Source organism: Manis javanica, chromosome 16 (genome assembly GCF_040802235.1).
Source record: "Manis javanica isolate MJ-LG chromosome 16, MJ_LKY, whole genome shotgun sequence".
In the NCBI taxonomy this organism is placed as follows: Eukaryota; Metazoa; Chordata; class Mammalia; order Pholidota; family Manidae; genus Manis; species Manis javanica.
In genome coordinates, this window is record NC_133171.1 from 19,470,779 (window position 1) to 19,495,597 (window position 24,819).

Consider the following 24,819-nt stretch of genomic DNA (forward strand, 5'->3'; position numbering starts at 1 on the left):
AGTGAAAGAGCCCAGGGCATCCTCAGTCCTGGTGAGTCTCTCTCTCCAGTGAATTTACCCAAGAGAAGCTCAGCAGCCTCAGATGCCTGGAGGACTAGACACTCACCTTGGTGTTTTCCCAAGAACTAGTCCCTCAGAGGCGGCACTGCCAGCCTGGCTCTTGACATCCTCCCCTGACATAAGGATGAGCCAAGATTTTCTCACTTGGTAACGAGTTGGTGCTTCAGGAGCTGAGGTCCTTTCGGGCAGGCCAGGATTTAGACAAACTAAGATGTGTGTTTTGTGTCCTGAGTGAGAGAGAGAAGGAACAAAAGAAAGAAATGGTGTGTTATTTCCAAATACATTTTATATAAATGTAGGCACCTGCTTATATGATACGGGTGGAACAGGGAAAACTGTAGACACAGAGAACAGGTCAGAGGTTGCAGGGCATGGGAGTGGAGAGCAGAACTGGCTACAGATGACAAAGGAGAGCGTTCCGGGGCGACGCAGGTGTTCTAAAACTAGACTGTGGTAAGGGTTGCACCACAGTGCAGATCAACTAAAACTCATCCCACTGTGCACTCGAAAGGGGTGAATTTTTTAAATTTTCCTACCATAACATCAGAAAGAATAAAATACTTAGGAACAAATTTAACCAAGGAGGTGTAAGACTGTCCTTTGAAACCTACAAAACGTTGCTCAAAGAAATGAAATAACACCTTACAAAATGGAATTGCATCGTGTTCATGGATTGGAGGACTTAATATCGTTAAGATGTCCGTACTCCCCAAATCTACAGAGTTCATGCAGCCCCATCAAAATGCCAGCAGTCTTCTTTGCAGAAGTTGAGAAATCAATCCTCAAATTCATAGGGAGGTAAAGGGGACCTCAGCCAAAAGTGTAAAAGGACTATGTCTTTTTACACTTCCTGATCTCAAAATTCACTGCAAAACTAAAGTATTCAAAGGAATGCAGTACTGGCATAAGGATAGACACATAAGCCAGTGGGATAAAATTGAGAGTCCAGAAATACATGCATCTATGGCCAACTGATTTTTTACAAGGATGCCAAGATTATTCAATTGGGAAATCATAGTCTTTTCAACAAGTGGCACTGGAACAACTAGATATCCATGCAGAGAAGAATGGGGTTGGAACCTCAGTTGGAAACCCAGTCCTAGCTCACGTGGAATTTGTCATACATGAGCCCTCATGAAATGTTGACTAACCCTTGAGAAAAAATGGGGCCATAAAAAACACACTCATGTGGGAGATGGCCCTAAACTTATGGATCAGATTAGATTTACCAGGTAGTATGAATGAAGAGCAATCTTCTAAGCAATAAAATATATTTGCTGCATGAAAGAAAAGATTTTCTCTATTGAAACAGTTGCTGGTCTAGCATGCTGCCAAAGCCCCAGAAATTATGTACATGGAAGATATTGGAATTTTCCATGGGTATGAATGATGAAAATTGTAAATAAGAGGCACCAATGACAGCATTTTCCCTACTTGTTAAAGCAAAATATGCCCTAAAACACTGCCAATAACGTTCAGATGTCACCCAATAAATGACAATCACCAGATCTCTGATAGAGTTTATTTTTCACTCACATTCTTGCCCACCCCAGCATTCTAAGCTTTGCGTCTGCTGCCTTGGCTGGAGAGGACTGTTCCCGGCTGTGGGGATGGTCTTTGGTGTGAGCACAAGGGAGCAGGTCTGTAGCTTCCTCCTGTCGGCCTGCTGGCTGGGGGTCCGCTGAGAGGAAGGGTCTTGGTTCTGGACGCCACTGCATTCCATGTTATGATGTCCCTCCTCACAGATTTCCGAAGGATGGGGTGGACCCAAGAAACTGGAGACATGTTTCATATCTGAAACATATTTGTTCATGTTTTGTATATTCATTCATTTGTGCTTGGATTTACGGAGTCAGGCTGGGGCAGGAGAGTCGCTGGTCATGTTGAGCCCCCACCTGGCTACATGTCCTAGTAGACTGACCTGCCGTCTGGGGGGCAGATGCCAGGACAGATGGAATGGGTGTCGTGGGCTGATTTACGTCCACCCTGAGTTCAAGCATTGACGTCCTCAGCCCCGGTGCCTCAGAATTTGGTTCTACCTGCGGAGACGGTCTTTGAAGAGGTGATTCAGTTAAAAGGGGGTCGTTGGGGTGAACCTGTTCCACTACGAATGGAGCCACACAGGAGGGGGGATCAGGATACAGCACAGACAGAGGGCCGACCGTGTGAGGACGTGGGGCGATGGCGGCATCAGAGGGAACCAGCCCCCCGACGCTTTGACCTTGGACTTCTAGCCACTGAAACAGTGAGGAAATAAATGTCTGTGGTGTAAGCCCCCCAGGCCAGTTATTTGTTTTGGCAGCGTAACGCGATGGATATTGCTGGAGGTCCGTGCCTGGGAAGGGGCGAGGGCAGAGGGCAGAGGCGGCAGCGAGGGCCCGGCCGCAGCAGCTCTGTAGTGTCGCGTGCCCTGTCCTCGCCGGCAAGAACAGCATGCAACAACAGCAGGATTCTTCTGCAGAAAGCTTTATTCTTCAGCTCTTTGTGAAACAAATGAGTTGGGCAGGACCCAGAGGGGAAGGAGAGGCTTGCTTATATAGTTCTCATGCTCTGACCTGGTTGGTGCGGCTCCATATGCCTTATTAGCATAACCATTTGGTGGGTCTCATTGGTCCTTATGCCAAGGCGCAATTAGCATGTAGTTTAGTGGTGTGGGATGATTTGTCATTAGGAAGTTCGGGGCCTTCCGGCTGCCCTGCATGGGGCGCTATTTTCTGAGCACGGCTGCCAACATCTCCCCCTTTTTTGTCTAACAGAAGCTCAAGGCAGAACTTGCCAGCAGAGGCGGAGACAGAGGCCTGACCTCCATCATACTTCCTGATGCCCCCTTTTTGGAGAGGGGTTCTGGGCATCTACCCCTATGCAGTCAGGCATGCCTCTCAGAGGGGTCCAAGACCTCTTGCAGTGCTTTGCCTCGCATCCTCTGGCTGGCGTTGGGACCGCTTGGTACAAAGGGTTTGGACCTTTTTTCTCAACCCTCTTGCACCATGAGCTTCTTAAAGAAAGCTGTGATTAAGCATTGAGGTACTCGGGCCTGGTGCAGTGCCACATGGGCTCAGGGTGCAAGAGCTACCTCAAGCTAAAGCTGAGCTTCCTTCTTAAGCATATTGAGCCACACTTGGGGAGAGGCGCCAATGTCTATCGCCATTAGGGCTTGAGCAAGGATCACCTTGTCCTTATGTTGATTGCGGAGTCTGCATAACAACCAGAGTAGGAGCATGAGACCTCCAAGCATGAACACGCCCATCCCAGCCATGCCCGCCCACTCCTTGACGTGGGAGAGAGCTCTGAGGAACCAGGAAGAGAGTCCTTCTGCTACGGAGATATCTAGACGGGTGGAGTTGATGTGGATAATTTCTCGCCGCAGCTCTTCTAGTGTCCCATCGAAGTCTTGGGACCAGTTTCCTGAAAGATACTGGGACAGGCCTTGTGACAGATTAGTGAAAGCATTTAATACTTCTGTTAGTGATCCTGGCTTGTTTGTGGCTCTGTAATATGGCTGCGGCTAGGCCCGCGTTGGTGAGTGGCCCTCCTATTTCTCTACAGGCTTTCAACCAAGCATGTATCCCTTTCTGTTTCCAGGGTGTTATCGCCTGTCTGCATTCCTTGGTACATTGTTCAAATACTAATTGCTCTACCAGGGGCATTGCTTGTTCCTGATCTCCAAATATTCTGCCTGCGGCCTCCATCATACGAGCGACAAAGTCAGAAAATGGCTCGCTCGGCCCCTGAATAATTTTTGTCAAATTGCCTGATACTTCTCCTTTGTTGGTGAGGGCTTTCCATGCCTTGGCGGCGCACGTGTTTATTTGTGCATATACCTGTAAGGGGAAGGCGGTCTGGTCGGCTACCCACTGTCCTTGGCCCGTCAGCATATCATATGACCATGCAGGCTGTCCTTCGGCCGCGTTTGCGCGTGCCTGGGTCATACTGATATCATGCCACAATGCCTTCCATTCTATGTATTGCCCCATACTAGAAAGGCATGCCTTAGTTACATATTGCCAGTCTGCGGGTGTCATGGCTGTCTCTGTTAATCTCTCAACTTGTGCTATGGTATAGTTGGCACTGACCCCATACGCTCGAACGGATTCCACTAAGTCTTTAACTTGTTTATGACTCAGGGGTTGGTGAGAGCGTACACCGTTATCCTCAAATACAGGAAACATTTGTCTAATTGCCTGAAGAGTATCTGGGTGGCAAAAGGAGAGTGCGCCACTCACGTAAGGTGGCGGGGCAACGGGCGTCGGGGGACACCCTACTTTCATTTTTTCCTTGGTCCGCTTTTCAACTTTGCTGGTTCCCTTACTTCTACACTCTGCGGTTTTATTTTCTTCCCCTTCCTCTGCAGACGTTAATTCCTCCTCAGATTCCCTATTGGAGAGTTGGAGGTCCCTCAACTCTTTCCAGGGGTATTTACTATTTTCTCCGAGGCGATCATCACTCGCTTCTCGGGGCTCTTTCGCTTTTGCCCTAGGCGGGCTTTCTCCCTCACTCTGGGGTTTCTTTACTTTCGTTTTTGTGGCCTTTTTTCGGCCGCGCGCGCTCTCTGTTTCCCGTTCCGTTTCTGACATGCTCTCTTGGATATCTCTCAATGCTCTCTGACCTTCTTTTATTACCTTTTCACATCTCTCATCTTGCAGACAAGCTCTAATCAGTTTCCAGAGGGGCCTGGTGCCTCCCCTCAGGCTACCCTCCTCCTCCTCTCTATCAAGATCTTTCCCCAGTTTGTCCCAGCTCGGGATTGAGAGGGACCCTGAACAAATGAACCAGGGGGCCACACGGTCTATCTCCTTCACAAAAGATCCTAAGACTTTGCTGGAGACCTTCAAGTTTCACTCTTTGAGAGCTGTCTGCAGCGCCGTGACTAATGACGGTGCATTCCCCATGGTGCCTCCTTATTTACAGAGAACCATCAACCATTATCCTAAAAAGCAGGGGCCTCTCGGAACTTACCCCTCCGGGCTTTCTTCTGACCTGCAGTTCTGAATCCTCTCCAGATGTCTGAAGGGTCCTCCCTGTGCCGGTGATGTTCTGGTTCCCGGGATTCGGCACCACTTGTCGCGTGCCCTGTCCTCGCCGGCAAGAACAGCATGCAACAACAGCAGGATTCTTCTGCAGAAAGCTTTATTCTTCAGCTCTTTGTGAAACAAATGAGTTGGGCAGGACCCAGAGGGGAAGGAGAGGCTTGCTTATATAGTTCTCATGCTCTGACCTGGTTGGTGCGGCTCCATATGCCTTATTAGCATAACCATTTGGTGGGTCTCATTGGTCCTTATGCCAAGGCGCAATTAGCATGTAGTTTAGTGGTGTGGGATGATTTGTCATTAGGAAGTTCGGGGCCTTCCGGCTGCCCTGCATGGGGCGCTATTTTCTGAGCACGGCTGCCAACACTGTAGGGAGGCCCTGAGCGCACACCCCAGCCGGGGGGCAGGGGCGTCCTCCCAGCGGGACCCGGAGCCGCGCGCCTGCCCGGACAGAGCACCTCGCTGAACGCCACGGGGAGGCAGAGAACCAGGGCCGACGGGAATCAGGGCTGAACCAGAGCAGGGGTGCCAACCTGCCGCAAAGGCGCAGAGGGAGGGAGGCTCCGATCGGCCTTCGATTCCGGAGCCCAAGCTGCGATCTGAGAGCCCCTCCTTGGGCCAGGGGCATCCCGGTACCAAAATGCCATCCCGACGGTGCCACTCCCCTGCTCAGAATCCTTCACCTGCTCCTCTCTGCCCACAACACTGGCTGCAAGTCCCCCAAAGAAGGATTGCTGAGTGGGCCCCAAATACATGTGCCCACACATGTGTCTACATACCTGTTCTACTATACAAATAACATCCTTGTGTCCTGTAAGACATGTAAGGATAGAAATTAAAGAGGATGACATAAGTAAATAGAAATAGAATTTCTGGGGCTCTCTTGTCCCCTCCTGGCCTGAGCCAGGAGCTCTGTCCTCTCTATCTCTAAATAAAAGCCTCTGCCTGGTTCTCCTGAAAAAAGAAAAGAGAGAGAATTTCCAACATTGCTCCGATACTCCACTTTGAACTCCACTTTCTGAAAAGACAGCATTTAAAATCCTGAATGTAGCACGCACACCCCTGAGGCGCTGAGCCCACTGCCCCTCTGCCCCACGCCACCCCGCACACACGTCCTAGTCTTGTTTCTCCAAACACAGCATCATCCCTCGTGTCCTGGCAGGTTCCTCTTTCCGACATGCCCTTCCTGTCTCACTTTCCCGGCCACCTCCCGCTCGTTCCAGGGCAGGAGTGCCAGAGGGCTGGGTCACCTGGGGGCGATCCCCGTGAGGGCTGAGGTGAGGGTATGCCTCCAGCCTTGCCCTCACAGAAGGCCGCCCTCCGGTCAGTTCTCTCTCTTATCTCTCTGATGTCTCTCTCATCAGTTCTCACAGCCTCTCACCTCCCTGTGCTGACCACCTCGGAGCACTTCCTCCATTCATTGTAGTTACGGCCTACGCGTGATTTCAAGGGCAGGAGGTTTTGTCTGCTCTACAACTGTCACCCCAGCGACTACCACAGAAACAGTGTGTGCTTGGCACTTGTAGGCATTCAGTCCATTTTTTATTTTTATTTTATTTTATTTTATTAACTGTTTAAAAAATATATTTTATATTGAGGTACATACAATAAAATGCACAAATCTTAGCATACAGCTTGATGAATTTTGTGTGATATATACTCAAGTCACCATCGCCCAGAGCAAGATACAAACAGTTTTTGATTAACAGGTGCTTTGTGGGACCCACGTTACAAGGTCCCTAAACATTTCCAATAAGAAGATTGCCCTGGGAACAATTACAATGTAGTCCTATTCTGCTAGCCTTTGTGTGTACCTCATTTATGGCTTTGAATTGATCTTTGAATTGACTACATCGCAATCACTTGGGACACCTAAGAAAACTATAGGTTCTCCTATGGTGAGACTTGGGCTCAGGAAGTTGTGTGTATGTGTACAAATGAACAACCAGTTTCGGGATCAAACTACTCATCATTTCTCACAATGCCCCAATTTGCACAGACTAATGCCTGAAGTTAGGATGATAGTCAGACCTCTACACTGAATGTAACCCCCAGTGCGGTGGCACTTGGAGGTGGGCCCTTTGCGGGGTGATCAGGGTCTGGTTAGGCCATGAGGGTAGAGACTTCACAGTGGAATTAATGACCTTGTGAAAAAAGAAAAAGAGACACGAGAGCTTTCTCTCTGTGCCATGTGAGGAGAGAGAAAGAGGGCAGCGCTCACGACCCGGGAAAAGGTTTCCCGCCAGATGCTGAATCTGCTTGCACGTTGATCTTGGACTTCCGAGCCTCTGGGGCTGTGAGAAATAAATATTTCTTTTTTCAGGCTATGATGTTGTGTTATAGCCATCAAAACTAAGATTGTCTATCACACTGAAAATGAACAGAATTCATTCACCTCATAAGCCCCTTTCTCTAGTCAACTGAACTAGCTGGTGCACTCTTTGAGGAAGTGCTTGGGTAAAAGGCAAAGATGCTCCCTCAAAGAGTGAGGAGGTTTAGGGAGTAAATGCCGTTCTTCTTAGCCATGCTGCCATTGTGGAGATGCAGTGTTCCAGAGGTTTCCAGCATCAGCAATAAACTATCCAGTCGGGGTCAACCCAACTGCAATCATTTCCCCATTTCCCCATCATACACTGCCTCTTTGTGCAAAGTATTATTTTTGTGCAATTTCTATGCAGTTATTTTTCAGTTTTCATAAAAGCATTTGAGACTGTTGCTCAGTAGACTTTACATAAAGAAAAATCTGGGCATAGAAGCTATTCTATGTCAAGCAGGAGCATCATTAAAAGAAGTGTAGCTCTTCTGTTAAACTTTCTTTTTCTTATTTGTTACATCATTTGATTCTTTATTATAATCTTTGCTTAAAGTGTTCCTGAGACTATTTTAAAAATATGGATATAATACCTATATCAGTAATTTCCCATCGCCTTAAATTATTGTAATTAAAATATTTTTAGGTAGAGCAGAAAAACCTCCAATGTCTGTCAAGTGATGACTGGGTAAACGAAAGGCGGCATATCCATATAACAGAGTGTCACTCAGCCATGACAGGGATGAAGGACTGATCGGTAGACGCCGCACCACAGATGAACTGTGAGGATGTTATGTCAAGTGAAAGAAGACAGAACAAAAAGCCAGATATTGTATGATTCCATTTGGGTGAAATGTGCAGAAACCCATAGAGACAGAGGTAGACGAGGGGGGCTGCCTGGGACTGGAGGTGGGAAAAGAAGTTGCAACAAATGGACTTTCTTTTTGGCAGGATGGAAAGGTTCTGAAAATGGATTGTGGTGGTGGTTGTATGATTCTGTAAATTTACTAAAAATCATTGAATTGTACACTTACAGCAAGTGAATATGATTGTACATAAATTACTCCTCACTAAAATTATTTCTAAAATGCAAAATAAATGAATAAAGGCCTGTGAGTTGGACCTGAAAGAAACATTAGGAATGCACAGAAGAAACACTGAAAAAACTATACCAAGTTTTGTTGATGGCTATTTTTGAGTGGTGGAAATGCTTTTATTTTTAATTTTCTTCTTTGTCCTTTTAATTTTTCTACATTATCTACCCATATATTTAAAAGGCATATTATCATTTGAGTGTTTTCACATATCATTTTTCTGGACAGAAAATAAAACCTAAACATGTTCTTATTTAAATAACTAGTCACCCGAGTCATCGTTGGAGATTTTATTAACTGAAAGACTTCCAAAGTGGAATTAAACTGACTCAATTACATGTAAGCATGGCAGGCTTATTTAATTCTGGCTATGAGAGTAGCTTGGCTCCTCATAACCATGCCAACAAAAAAAAAATAAAAGCTGAAATAAATGCACAATAATAACAACCACCAAAATGAGTCAATGAGCAAACAGACATAGGTTTTTCAAGGCATCAGAAATCAACCAGAGCAGCCGGGCCTTGAGGGGCCAAGATCCTGGAGAGGTGATGCCAACATTCAACATGGCTTTTCCCACCTGAAGAGTCCGCTGCTTCCGAAACTGTGTGATCGGAGCAAGAGGCTGAAACGCCAAGCAGGAAGCAGCCACTGGGAGTCTGTGCAGGTGAGCAAAGGTCTGGCAGCCTTGCAGTGCCCGGGAGACAAAAACTGGGGTTTGGGCCTGTCAAAGGGGCAGAGCCATGTAAATACTCCGGTTTTCAGTTGAGAATCTTAGAGGACTCTGCCCTGGGAAGGATTTATCGGATAATAACAATAAGGCACTGACTTACTGGATAATTTTTGGAGCATGGGGGGAGGCCTCGTGTGCTGCAGGAAATGGAACAGTCTCTACCCACTGGATGTCAGTAGCACCCATCCCCACCGTGTAACAATGTAACAATCAAAAATGTCCCCAGATATTGCCAAATGTCCCCTGGGAGCAAAAACCATCTCCCGTTGGGAACTACTGCTCTAGGGCTAAAGAAAACCAGAAATAGGCCCACCTTCCCAAAGCCTGAAATGCAGTTTTAATCACCTCAATCCCTGACTGGATCGTTGACCGGCTCTTAGGCTAACTGCATGCTGGAGGAAAAACAGATCTTGGAAGGAATATGACGACAGCCAGATCCTCTCAAACTTTACACCCACGGTGTCTGGAATTTCATCAATCTTTAGCAGTCATTCTAGAAGACAGTAACAAATGACCTAAAACCAAGACAAACAATAGACAACAGAAAAAGACCTGCACGTGCCCAGATATTAGCGTTATCAGGGAAGGACTTTAAAATAAGCATGAGTAATGTGTACACGAAATTAATTAAAGGATGAAGAATTTCACCAAAAGAATGGAATCTGTTTTTAAAAAATCAAAGGGAAATGAGGACACTGAAGAAAGAACACCCAAATCAAACACTGAGCCCAGCAAAAGGGAGCAGCCACGGCCTGGAGACAGATGGCTGGGAAACCCGCAGACGGAAGGACAGCAGGAAAAGCAAGGGCCGGGACGCGGAGTGGGGCCGTGGGGGGCTTAGGGAGCTCGGGCGGACCTGACACGTACACGGCTAGAGCCCCAGGAGGGGCGCAGACAAGAGGCAGAATCCGCATTTAAAGAGCTAGTGGCTAAGAACTTACGCTGATCGAAGGTGTCAAGCTGTAGACTCGAGCACCTCTGTGAACCCCAGCCCTGCCCTCATGTATATGTCGGTGATCATATTAAATATAAATGGAATTAATATTCCAATTAAACATGAGGACATCAACAAGGTAGAGAAGCAGGCATTGGGGGGTCCCCTACGGAGCCTCTGGGCCACACTGAGCACCAGGTGGTCTCCTGCAACTTCGACAGCGACACCCCTCTTCCGTCTTCCAAGCTGGAGTTGGTGCTGCCTTCAGCCACCACTTTGCCAAGCTCGTTTTGTGGTCTGACAGCGAATTTGGCTACAGCGACAGGGCCTTGGACCTTATGTCTCATGGCTTTCATGGAGTAAGAGACCCCGGCCCCAGCCCCAGGTGGGCACGAGAGGAGGAGGGAGGCGCTCAGCTGCTGGAGGTCCCTGTCCCAGCGCAGTCCCACTACACCCTGAGAACCTCTCATCCTTGACACAGGTGCTACCCCACAGCCCCGGAGGAAGTGGCGGGGCTCGGGGAACCGTACCTTATCACACACCGTCAACAAAGTACACCACTCCCTGCTTAAAAGAAAAAAAAAGATGTAATTAGAGGTGGATAGTTAAATATTAAGGCAAATATGCTAAAATGTTAATAGCATCTAGGGGGCAGGTATATAGAGAGTCACTGTTAAATCTGTCAATTTGCCTATACTTCTGAGATTTTTCACAATAAAATGTTGGGACGGAGCCTTACGAAAAGATCAGAACTCAGAATGGAATAGGAGAACAAGTTATCAGGAATCGTGTCACCCCAGTGTTAAAACAACCTGCAAGGTAGTGTGAGAATTAATTACAGGTATGGATCAGTAAGTCTGCGTATACATCACCATTATCTAAGGACGTAGCTGAGTGTGCTTATCCAACATGACCTTTGCTGAGCTTCTGACAGCAAATGATGAAAGAGTAAGCCAACAGAAAAACATCAAGTGACTGGCTACTTAGTAAGGTCAAATCCTGTGCAGTAGAGACAAAGCAGAGATTATATTGCAATTTTTCTTCCCCCAAGCCCAGGATGAGAACTCACAGAAAAAAAGACTTGGATTACAAACGTTTAGAAAGTATTCCACCATCTAAGACTGCAAGTGCTTTCTGTCATCAATCACTGAATTAATCGGAAAACTATTTATTGGACGACCATCATGTGCTGGCACTATACAAGGAGCTGAGGATTTAAAAATCAAAACAAAACAGTGTATAAAAAAGTGAACTAATACCAGCCCTCATGCAGCTGACATTCCAATGAAGAGGCAGAGACCAAATGAATAAATGAAATATGTCTCCTGGTGTAAGTGTGGTAGAAGAAAATAGAGGCAGGAAAGGGGCCAGGGGTGCTGGGTGGAGGTGGCACTGGGCTGTGGCTCTCATAGGATGGTTAGGACAGGACATGTCCACAAAGACCTGAAGCGGGTAACAGGAGTGAACCCGGTGGGAATCGGGGGGAGGAGCATTCGAGGGAGAGACAGCAGCCTGTGGAGAGCCCCAAAGACAGAACAGACCTAGTGGGTCCAGTGGAGGCCAGGAGCTGGGAGCAGAGGGTGAGAGGAGAGAATGGCAGGAGATGAGAACACAGATGTGGGGATGCAGGCTGGTGGAGATGGTGCCATCCTTGAAGCCCTTGCGTAAGTCACTGCAGCCATTGGAGGATTCTCAGCAGAAGAGTTACATGATGTGCCTCACGTTCAACACGCTGGCTGCTGGTTCTGGCAAGACACTGAATGGCTCCAGCCCTGCCTGTGGAGAGCTGACGGCTGCTAAGATCACAAGACCTCACCACACAGGGCAGGGCGTGTGACGCTCCCCGCCTCCAAGGAGGTCGGGGAAGTCTCACCAGGACACTTGAAGGGACCTAGTGGGTGGGTGAGACTTAGGCTGGAAAAGATGATGGCAGTGCCAGCAGAGCAGGGACCCTGTGTGGGGAGACCTGGGAGAGGACAGGGCTGCCCAGGGCACATATGCAGGGCTTGTGAGAGGTGGCAGGGGACACGAATGAGGGGATGGGTCTTTGGGGCCACCTCCAAGAAGCCCTGGAAGGCTGTTCTAAATGGTTTGGACCTGATAGGCCTGGAAAACCATCACACTCCATAAGCTTGGCCATTAGCTATTAAGTTAATCTGGACAGTGAGGTTTCATTAGCTTTCCCTTCTTTTTTACCTTCAATTTTTTAAATAGCTTTTTATTTCTAACTGCATTAAAAACACATCTTGACAACAAATGCTGGCAAGGATGTGGAGAAAGGGGAACCCTCCTGCACTGCTGGTGGGAATGTAAACTAGTTCAACCATTGTGGAAAGCAGTATGGAGGTTCCTCAAAAAACTAAAAATAGAAATACCGTTTGACCCAGGAATCCCACTCCTAGGAATTTACCCTAAGAATGCAGCAGCCCAGTTTGAAAAAGAGAGATGCACCCCTATGTTTATCACAGCACTATTTACAATAGCCAAGAAATGGAAGCAACCTAAGTGTCCATCAGTAGATGAATGGATAAGGAAGATGTGGTACATATACACAATGGGATATTATTCAGCCATGAGAAGAAAACAAATCCTACCATTTGCAACAACGTGGATGGAGCTGGAGGGAATTATGCTCAGTGAAATAAGCCAGGTGGAGAAAGACAAGTACCAAATGATTTCACTCATCTGTGGAGTATAAGAACAAAGAAAAAACTGAAGGAACAAAACAGCAGCAGAATCACAGAACCCAAGAATGGACTAACAGTTACCAAGGAGAAAGGGACTGAGGAGGATGGGTGGGAAGGGAGGGATAAGGTGGGAAAAGGAGTATTATGATTAGCAGACATAATGTAGGGGGGCCGGGGGGGATATGGGGAAGGCAGTAGAACACAGAGCAGACAAGTAGTGATTCTACAGCATCTTACTACACTGATGGACAGTGACTGTAATGGGGTATGTGGGGGGGACTTGGTATTGGGGGGAGTCTAGTAACCATAATATTGTTCAAGTAATTGTACATTAATGATATCAAAATTAAAAAATAAAAAAAAAACATCTTGACCATATTTTTAGTTGAAGTGTCATTGATATACAATCTTACATTGGTTTCAAGTACCCAGCACAGTGGTTCAACAGTTGCCCATATTATTAAATCTCACCCCACTAGTGCGGTTACTGTCAACATAGGAAGATGTTACAGAATCATTGACTATATGCTCCATCTTGTACTTCTATCCCTATAACCAAATTATGTTACGATTGAGAATTTTTGTGCCACTCTACCCTCCTCACCCTCTCTACCCACCCACCCCAACCCCTCCCCCATGGTACCCACCAGTCACTTTTCGGTGTCTCTGAGTCTACTGCTCTTTAATTAATTTTGTCTTGTTTTGTTTTCATATTCCAAAAATAAGTGAAATCATATAGTATTTGTCTTTCTCCACTTGGTTTATCTCACTCAGCATCATGGATGGACTCAGCCATAGGTCCATCCATGATGTTGCAAATGGCAGGATTTCTTTTTTTATGGCTGAATAATGTTCCACTGTATATATGTATCACATTTTCTTTATCTATTCATCTATTGATGGGCACTTAGGTTGCTTCCATAATTTGGCTATTGTAAATAATGTGGTGATATACATAGGGGTGCATATATCTTTTCAAATCAGGAATTTTGTTTTCTTTGAGTAAGTTCCTAGAAGTGGCATTACTGGTTCATATGGTATTTCAATTTTTAGTTTTTTGAGGAACCTCTATACTGCTTTCCACAGTAGCTGCATTAATTTCCATTCCCACCAACAGTGTAGGAGGCCCCCTTTTCTCCACATCCTCACCAACACTTCTTACTTCTTGACTTTTGGATGGGGTGCCCTGTAACTGGTGTGAGGTGATATCTCCTTGTGGTTTTGATCTGCATTTCCCTGATGATAAGTGATGTGGAACATCTTTTCATGTGCTTGTTTGGCCATGTGAATTTCTTCTTTGGAGAACTGTCTGTTCAGGTCCTCCACCCATATTTTAAATTGGGCTATTTTGTTTTTTGGGTGTTGAGGCATATGAGTTTTTTTATATATTTTGGATGTTAACCCCTTATCAGATAAATCATTTACAAATATATTCTTCCATACTGTAGGTTGCCTTTTTGTTCTGCTGATGGTGTCCTTTGCTGTACAGAAGGACATTGTACATTGTTTGTACATTGTACATTCATGGCTCCTTTATTGCATATTAATTGACCATATATGTGTGGGCTTATTTCTGGACTCTATTCTGTTACATTGACCTATGGGTCTGTTCTTGTGCCAGTATGATACTATTTTGATTACTGCAGCTTTATAGTATAGCTTGAAGTTCCATCTTAACCATTTTTAAGTGCATAGTTCAGTAGTGTTAAGTATTCACATTTTTGTACAACAAATATCCACAAAATTTTTATCTTGCAAAATGAAAACTCGTACCCATTAAATAGCACCTCCCCATTCCCTCCTCTCCCTAGTTCCCCCCAGCATTCTACATTCTGTCTCTATGAATTGACTGCTCTAGGTACCTCATGTAAGTGAATCATACAGGATTTGTCTTTTGGTTACTGGCTTATTTCACATAGCGTAATGTCAGGGTTCATCAATGCTGTGGCATGCGTCAGAATCTCCTTCCTTTTAAAGGTGGACTCACATTCCATTGTATGTATATATTATATAATTTTGTCTATTCATTCATCTATGATGGACACAGATTATCATATCTCTTGGAAGCTGTGAATAATACAGTCATGGAAACAGATGTGCAAGTATCTTTGATGCCCTGTTTACCCTGTTTTGAATTCTTCTGGATGTGTGCCCATAAGTGGCATTGCTGGATCACATGGTAATGTATTTTTAATTATTTGAGGACCCACCATACTGTTTCCATAGAAACCACACTATTTCACAGGCATTCCCACCAGCAATGCACAAGGGCTCCAGTTTCTCTACATCCTTGTCAACACTTGTGACTTTCTGTTTTTTGATAGTAGCCATCCTAGTGGGTGTGAGATTTTCTTCTTTGTTTTTCACTGAAGCAGTGAGTATTCTCCAATTCCTTTCACCCTTTCTCATCTTATCCACCTGGTCTCTCACACCAAGCAAACTTCTGCTAACCTCTCCTATTTCTACTTTTCTAGAACACACAGGAGTCCAAGCTGGAAGGATGGGTGGCTGCAGCCCATGCTTCCTGCCACGGCCCTGTGTTCCCTTCTACTTGCCAAAGCACATCAGGGGAACTGAGCATAGACTGTTTCTTTGCTAGGTTCTGGGAACATACTGTAATTTGCAGCACTAGGTTTTAACAAGGTTGAACAACAAAACACTTCAGAAACTCAGGAGAGAAAGACACTGCTTGTAGTTCCCTTAAAAGTGAAAGTGGAATCTAGTGCCCTCTGGGCACAATATTAGCAGCCTGATCGGAAAGTTTTTTGGCCTCTGTTGGATCCACACTTAAACTGCATCCCATTTTTATTGTTTGCCTGTTAAGATGTGTGTCACCAGTTGATTAGATAAGGAATTCTAAGCAAGGGTGGAGGAGGAAGATGATAACATTAAAGACTTCTCTCCTTCAGTTCCTGCTCTCTGAAGCTTGCCTTCATGCTCTGAATTTCCCTCAAGAAGATCCACTTAGTAACCATGTCTTTGACAAATAGTGACTCTTATTTGAAAGTTTTCTGCTTTGAATAATAAGTCTTTGATTTTTTTTTTCCTACTGCCCTTTTTTAAAAAAGAAAAATTGCTGCAATTCCATGCCCTGGGCCAAATTCTGCCCTTAGTTACTATTTCTATGGCATTTGTATTGTACACATAAGCAAACCCAGGGGTTGACTCCATTACAAGCTTTTAATAATAACAACTTCCATTTGTATATCATTTTCTGTTAGAAAATGGTTGTATATAAACTTGCTTATTTGATACACACACAATAGTTTTGTGCAGAAGACAGAAATATTTCATCCTATTTTACAGGCAAAATAACTGAGACTCCGAGAAGTTCAGTGGCTGGTTCAAACACCACACAGGCTTAGCTGGGACTCAAACCCAGATTTTCCAATTCTTAAATCTGTTCTAAGGAGGGTTATATCTTGCTTTGTTGATGATTATGGAATTACACATATGCATACAAAAATAGATTATTATATATTATCCCCATATCATGCATGCTGCTTTCAAAAGATATGAAAAGTGAGGAAGAAAACAATTAAATGAAAGAAACCAAATTTGTTTGAAATGCAGGACACAGGTGAGAACCTTACAGGAACTGTTTGGAAGGAATATGATAGATTGTAAACTCCTAGGGCAGTGTCTGAGGTTTATTTATTTGTGCATTTTGTACAGTCCTCAACACAGCCTATTGTGAGGCCTGAATGAATGAAGGACTGAAGGAATACAATTTTCTAGAGTCCTACAGGAAGCTCACCGAGGGTTCATTGTCGCTGTGAGAACTTAGTGAAAGTTCAATGGAAAAAAATTTAATAAGAAGTTTAATGAAACTTTCATTAAATTCTCCCAGGAAAAGAGCCTCAACTGGCTAATGGGGGAGGAGAAGAGGAAAGAGATAAAGAGGTGGCCCTGAGATGCTGTGACTCTCATTCTAGCCACCTGAGAACCATGTGGTTGATAACAGATGCAAAATTGGGTGAAAAGCTTGTGCTAAGAATGTCCTTTTTTTTTTTTATCCTAATCTGTCATTGTTTTGTTGTAGGTAGTGATATTGATGACCTGCCAATTGTCTGTATGCCTGTGGTCACCTGGGGTAGTGCCTGGCCTACAGCAGGTGCTCATGAATGTTATTGAAAGAAAGAATGAATGTCATGGGTTGACCAGTTGCTGACAAAACCAGCCTGGCGCCCCTGGAGAAGGAGCTGCCTGTGCACTCTCCTCTGTGACTGCCACTAAAAGGTGGGACCTTCAGTTTAGACCAACAACAGGCCTCTGCCACTCTCTCCTTCAGATTTGGCAAGGAAAAAACCCCAAATTACAAGATAAGCCCCTTGGAGAGAGTGCCATAGAGGTTGGATGCCCTTGGCATCCACTGGTGCTTTTCCAAAACTTAGAGGGGCTTAGAGGGGTTTGTGACGGCTTATTTCACAGTTCAATTTCTGATTAGGTAAGCTGGAAACTTCTCAATGGAGCCATAACTTAAATGCTTAAAGGAAATCTGTAAAAGTTATTAGGTAGAATATAGAATCAAAATACTTCAGTCAATTGAAGAATCCTTTTGTATACCGAATAATCACACCTAAACTCATTGGACTCCTAAGTGTATATTTTCACATTCCCAATTTTGTTAGGACCAATTGATTGGCAGGGCTGTTTGCTCAACTACATCCATGCTGACTTTGTGCCTCTGAGTCTATGAATCACAGTTGCAGGGGTGTTGAAGCCTCCAGCTCACAGTGGATTCATCTACTTCTCCTTGCAGGTCTCTCAGTTTTACTTCGTGTAATTTGACTGTCTGTTGTTAGGCACATACACATTAAGGATCCTTAAGCCTTCTTTAAAAAGTGACTCCTTAATTGCCGGGTAATACTCCTCTTATCCATGATCATTTTCCTTATTCTGAAGTCTGAAATTAAGATGCTACTGAGGCTTACTTTTAGTGACAGTTGGTGTGCTATATCTTTCTCCATCCCTTTACTATTCACCTGTCTCTATCTTTATAATGAAAGTGGGTTTCTTGCAAACAAAATATAGTTAGGTCTTATTAAGTCACTCAGTCAGTCCCTTTGTTTTAAATGATGTTATTTAGACCATTCATATAAGTGGCTGTCGATGCAGTTGGGTTGATATCTAACTTGTTTGTAAAGGTTTCTGTTTGTTGCACTCTTTCTTTGCTGCTTTTTAAAAATCTTATCTTCTCCTGCCTTCTCTGGTTTTAATTGAGTATTTTATATGATTCCATTTTCTCTCCTCTCAGCATATCAATTACATGTCTTTTTCAAAAAAACATTTTTTTAGTGGATGCAGAATTTGCAATACATGTTTGCAACTAACCTAAGTCACTTTCAAGTGACACTGAACAGCTTCGTGGACAGTGCTGGGAGCTTTTCCTGGAGTGCCCTTGATTCCTGGCTCCCGTCCCTTATGACACTGCTGCCTCTGACTTCACTTCCACATAAGCTATGATCATTCAATACATTGTTACTCGTATTACTTTGAACACGTAGTTATCTATGAGATAAATTAAGAAAAACAAAATATCTTATTTTACCTTCATTTATTCCTCTCTGACAGTCTTTCTTTCTTTATGTAGATCTGAGTTTCTGACCTATATCTTTTCCTATTCTCTGAAATTATTTTTAACATACTGTGATGAATTCCTCCATTTTTTTGTTTGTTTGAGTCAGGTTTTTTTTTTGCCCCCTTCATTTTTGAAGGATAATTTCCCTGGATATGGAATTATAGGTTGGTGGGGGTATTCTTTTATCATTTATTTTAAATATTTCATTCCGCTCTCTTCTCGTTTGCACGCTTTCTGATAAAAAGTCAGTAGTTCCTAAATTAACTCCGCTCTAGGCAAGGTGTTTCCCCCCTCTGGCTTCTTTCAAGGTTCTCTCTTTTTCCTTGGCTTTCTGTACTTGGAATATGATACACCAAGGTACTAATTTCTTGGACTTACCCTGCTTGCTGTTTTCTGAACTTCCTGGTTCCATGATTTCATGTCCGTCATTAGTTTCGGAGAATTCTCAGGCACTAGAACTTGAGATATTTCTTCTGCCCCCTCCAGTCTTTCTTCTGGTATTCCAGTTACACCCGTGTTACACCTTTTGCAATTTTTCCACATAGTTCTGCTTTGTGTTCTTTTTTCACTCTTTTTTCTCTTTATATTCCAGTGTAGGGAGTTTTTATTGACATATCTTCAAGTTCACTGAGTCTTTCCTTGGTCACCCCAGCACGCTGATGAGCCTATTTTAGTGCCTTTAATTTCTAGCATTTCCTTTCAATTCTTTCTTAGGGTTTCTATCTCTCTGCTTCCCTTACCCATCTCTTCTTGTGTGTTGTCTTACACTGTTTTCATTAAAGTCACTAATGTATTAACCATCGTTGGTTCAGATTCCCTCTGTAATCCCGACGTCTGTACCACAGCTGAGTCTGACCTGGTGCTCTGTTCGTCCCTTCAGAGTGCATCTCCCTCTGCCTTCCTGCATGACTTGTCATCTTTTGCAGACAGTGGGACATTACGTTTGGGTAGTAAGAACTGTGGCGACATCACGTAGGAAGCCTTCCTCGCGCTGTGATGTCAATCTGGCTGTGAGCCGTTTGGTGTAGATGCCGGAGGCTTCCGTTTCCCCTCGTGCCCTGCTGGTGTCTCCTGCCCGATTTCCCCTGGGTTCCCTAAGGGGTTCAGCAGAGTTTATTCTTGTTTTTCCTTTAGTTGTGACTGACTGTGAATGCGCTGGAGCCCCGCGTGTTTGATGGAAGGGCGTGGGGAAGGGCAAGTGCTCTATGATCTTACAATTGAATCTCGATCTCCTAGTGGGCCTGGGTCCCTGGGCTGCAACATTCAGAAATGTTTCTTATCCTCCTTTTCTTCCCCTCAAAGGAAACAGAGGGCTGGAGATGGCTGGCGTTGGCTCCTTGCCCTTATGCCACCTATATAAGCCTCTGGTAAAGGGGATTCCCAGAGGTTGAAACCCACGGACGTGTGGGGGTCCCCAGGAGCCTGGGACCCCTTGAGTTTCTCATTCTGAAGCTGATCCACACTCAGCCTCTAGCAATTAGTCAAAATTACCATTTAAATATTGCTGCGAGTTTATGGCTCTAGCAGCTGCTGCTCCAGGTAAGCAGATCGGTTTTTCTCTATTTTCATCTGTTTCTCCAGATTTCAGGATGGTAGTTTGCATTGTGACCTCATTTCTCTAATAGGTTTAAGAAAAGTCATTCCTTTCAGCTTATTTAGCTTTTTCTTGTTGTAAGGACAGGAGTGATGACTTCCAAGCATTGTCAATGTCAGAGCTGAAACCAGAGCGGTCCTGTGCTTTGAGAGACCTCTCCCGATCTGCCCCCCTTCCTTCTGGTAGGGCGCTGAGAACGCTAAGACACTTTCCGAAGAAGGTAGGCAAGGGATGGAATTCAAGCTGCGTTATTTTAGTCCTAACTCTTTATGCTATAAACTGTGTGCTTATTAGATACATTCCTCCTTCCCTTGACTGGGGATTATGGTAGAAGAAAATATTACCAGTAAAAGAGATGTGAACAAGCTTTTCTACTCTGCCAAGGGCTTCATTTATGCATGAACAACCAAGTTGTATGAATCAAGGGCTTCAAAGTCTCTAGGAGGGAGGTGTAGTTACCTTGTTGAAAGATGCCATTCATGGAACACATATCAGTAGAGATAAGAGGAAGGAATCACTTGGCTAGATCTCAAGATCTGATTAAACCCAGTTCAGATGTTGAGATTCCACTGTTTTCAGACATAAAAAATTGCACTTGGCAGTTACCCTGGTGGCCAAGTCAGCCGGGTGCCCAGAGGCATAGGGTAGGAGGGAGAGACATGGGAGAAGCAGAGGGCTGTAGTCTTGGTGCCCTGCCACTCTTCTGTCACTCAGGCTGACTCTCTCTACCCCTTATGGCACCGCCCTCTCTTTGTCTCCTTGAAATATTCATACTGGATTTTGGCAAGTCTAGCTCTCAGCGAGGGGCCAGCCACGAGAATCTTGACCTTGTTCCCATCACCAGCACATCTCAGTAGGTGCCAAAGTATGAGCTTTCCAAGGGACATCTTAAAATCAGAAGCTTCTAAGATAGTAATCTAAGATAGGGAGAGTACAGTTCTCAGGCTGAGGATTCTAGCTGCCCCGCTTACATCATACCCCCAAAGGGAGGGTACCAGTCCCTCCTTTTTGTAACAGTGATTTATCCTCAGTCCCTTTGGTTAGGAGTCTGAGGGGCTGGTCACCACTAATCTCCTTAAAGGAGAAAAGCAACTTGGGGAACATGGTAAAGTAAGCAAAGGGAACACATCTCCGCAAGAGAAAACACCGGAACACAGCCCGTGGGCACCACACTTCTTGAAAGAGCTTCCCACATGCCCTTATTCAGAGCATAAATTTTCAGTTTTAAACGGGTGGAGACATTTCTCGGAGAAAAGGGAAACCTATGAGAAAACCATTTACGAGTCAATGGCGAGTAACTTCCTGGCTTTTACTCTTCCTATTTCATTTTCCAAAGCAATGCTCGTCTGCAGTGTGGGGTACACAGGGGAGTCCAGCTTACTTTTCTCTGTCATGACCTTATCCTTGTCTGCCTCCAACATGACTGTGAAGTGGAACTTATGAATGCCAATCCTACACAAAAGCTCATATTGTAAAGGGAATATTTTTAGCTAGAGGAAGAATTCCAAAAATTTTCCTCAGTGAGTGCAGAAACGTTAATATACTTGCCATGCGTACACAGAGGCCAAAACCTGCAATGGTATGTTTCATCCCGGGCATTGCTTTTCCAGAAAGATAGCTAGAAAACAAAGACAATTCAAAGAACAGTGATAAAAAATCAAACAAGATGTCAGAGTTACAGATAAAGGAAAAAGTTAAGACATTTTTGAAACCAAGGACTTATTTTTAGTTAGTTGCGTAGTTATTATCAGGGTACTGTGGTTAAATTTTTTAATGTTCGTGAATCCTGAGATGTATGCTGAAGTATATAGGGGTGAAATGATGTGATATTTGGAATTTGCTTTGAAACCCTTCAGAAGAAAAGGAGAGAGAAAGAAGTGAGAGAGGGGGAGGGAAAATAGATGAAGAAAATATGACAAAACTGTGATCTGGTAACTGTGGGATGGGTCTGTGGAGTGTGTTCATTTCCTGCAAATGCCATAACAAATTATTCCAAATTTAAAGGCCTAAAGCAATGAGCTTACTCTCTCAGCCACGGCAAGCAGTAGGCTGCGTCCTCGGTGTCAGCGGGGCTGCGTCCTCCTCAGTGACAGCAGTAGGCTGTGTCCTCGGTGTCAGCAGGGCTGCGTGCGTCCTCGGTGTCAGCAGGGCCACACTCCATCCAGAGACTCTAGGGGACACCCTTCCTCATGCCTACCAGCCGCTGGCAGCTCTAGGCCCATCCTGACTGGCAGCTGCATCGCTTCCGTCTCTGCCCCGGGTCACCCTGGGTCTGTGTCCCCTCTTCTGTCTCATGAAGGCACTTGTCATTCGATTTAGGGTCTGCTAGATAATCCATCTCAAGATCCTTAACTTAATTACATTCTGCAAAGACCCTTTTTCCAAATAAGGTCATATTCATAGATTTCCAGAGTTAGAACATAGACACACCTTCTTAGGGCTACCATTCAACTCACTCCTGGGCATGTTATACCATTATATTGTTCTTTCTATTTTCGTCTTTCAAACATTTTTCCTTGTAAAACTTTTTTTCAACATCTTGGCTAAGGAGAATTATGAGCTTTGAACATGGCAGAGTTCAAAGCAGAGACTGGCATAGTCTTAGGCACTAAATTACTGGGTGTGTTCAAGGAACCAAGAAATATGAACTGATAAGGAAAGACCAGGGAGAAGTAATTCCCTTCCTCTTTGTCAACTGAGTAGAAGCAGCTACTGTACAGAATTCTTTGCGGCCTTGCCTGGCTCCACGTCCAGCGGCGACCCCTCCAAGCTCTGCAGCCCTTCTCCGCTTTAACAGGGACGCAGAGAGTGCTGGGAAGGAGGGATAAGCTTCATGGGCCTTCTTGTCTGATTTCACTCTAGTCCCCGATGCGGCCGCTTCTGCCCGGGGCCCATGGATGCAGGCCGCTTGTCCTCGCGCTAATGGTCATGGGATGTTCCCAGGCCAGGGCTGGCCTGGCCAGAACCCCTCAGCAGGTTGGGTCCATCCTCCGCACATTGTCCACTTTGCTCTTCGGCGCCTCCATCACCGCTGGGAAGAGAACCCTTCCAGACACTACAGTCAAGAGGCAGTTGGGGCTTCCTACACGTCCCTAAGTCACCTTTAGGAATTAAAACCATGCCATGGTCTGAATGTGTGTGTCCCCTCCAAACTCATACATCCATACCCCAATCCCGCAGGTGATAGTGTTGTATTAGCAGGTGGGCCTTCAGGAGGTGCTTAAATCAAGAGAGCAGAGCCCTCATGAACAGGGTGAGGGCCTCATGAAAGAGGCCCCAGGAAGCTCCCTTGTCCCTTCCACCACTGAAGACACGGTGAGAAGGTGCCAGCTTTGAGCTAGGAGTAAGGGCCTCGTCACACACACCCTGCTGGCCCCAGTCTTGGGCTTGCAGCCCAGTTGTTTGAAGCTGCCTAGGCTGCGGTATTTAGGTGCAGAAGCCTGAGTGGACAAGTAGCCTTTTACTGCACCCCAGGACACACCCACGGCACAGGGAGATGAGCTGGGCCACCGCAGGCACGTATTTGGAGGAAGACCTTTTGACAGGAGGATAAGGAGAAGGGTGGGAATTCTCTTTGTTTGCCTTTGTTCTATCTGCCCTCTAGCTGGAGAAACATGAATGGTCCTGGGGGGCAAAGAGGAGGCCAAGTTAGAGATGATGAGAAAAAAGTACTCCCTGGAGTTGTGCAACGCACAACGGACACAGCTCTGGACAGTGGCCATGCTGGCCCCACCGCCTCACAGTTAGGGAGGCCAGGCCGGCTTCAGGGCCACGGCAGGTCAGAGAGCATGCGCTGTGTTCCAGTGCTGGCTACCCTTCAGAATAGTCTGCCTAACTGCCTCAGTTTCCCCAGTCTAAGAGACACACATTAATATGAATAGAAGCTTTTTGGCCATCTTCACTGTGAGACTCCCTCAGCATAACTCACCCTGACTGGGAGTTCCTGGAGGGGAGCCAGCTGAAATCTGTACCCGTGTGGTCATTGTCGCCCCCGGAAAGGTCAGTGCTGCGCCGAGCATCCCCCGTCCAAATGGCAGGGTCTGGCATTTCCTACAGCCTCTTCTAGACGTGGCTGATGGGCCCAAGAGGGGACCCTTGGCCCAAACAGGTATGTACTCTCCGTGGGCTGCCCATGACTCCCAGCCTGAACGCGGCCAGGTGGCTTCTCTCCACCAGCAATTTGAACTGAAGAATAACAAGAAAAGGAGTTAGCCACTGGAAGCGCGAAGCCAGCGGGTGCCCACAATGATGCCCAAGGTCGGTTTGTGCCCATGAAAACCTAACCAAAGATAAGAAGCAATGGAAACATGAATAAGCAGAAAAAACCCAGAGGGGGGAAGAGAGGTGCCAAGGGAAGAAGCAGAGGGACCGAGTGTCCCTTGAGAGACCTCAAGGAGGCCCAGGTCTCTGGAGCAGACCCCACTCCCGCCCCCGTCCAGGGTCAGGGCCAATGCCTAGGAACTGCTACTGTGGATGATGAAGTGCGCTGCAGCCATTTAAACTGTGATCATGAGAAGTTTTTCATGTCATGACAAAGTGCTTATGATGTGATGTTAAGGGGAGAAAGCAAAATAAAATGTGTACGATAATAGTTCATCCACACAAAACATACAGTGGTGCAAAACTGGGGGAAGTGTTAGAGATGGCCTGGGGGTGATGGATTATGGGCAACTGTTCTCTGCTTTTTTACACTTCCAATTTCTATGTTAAGATTATGTGTTCTTTCATTAGGACTTTATTGAGATATACATACGGTAAAATGTATGTTTTAAGATGAATTTTTCAATGAAAAACATCATGA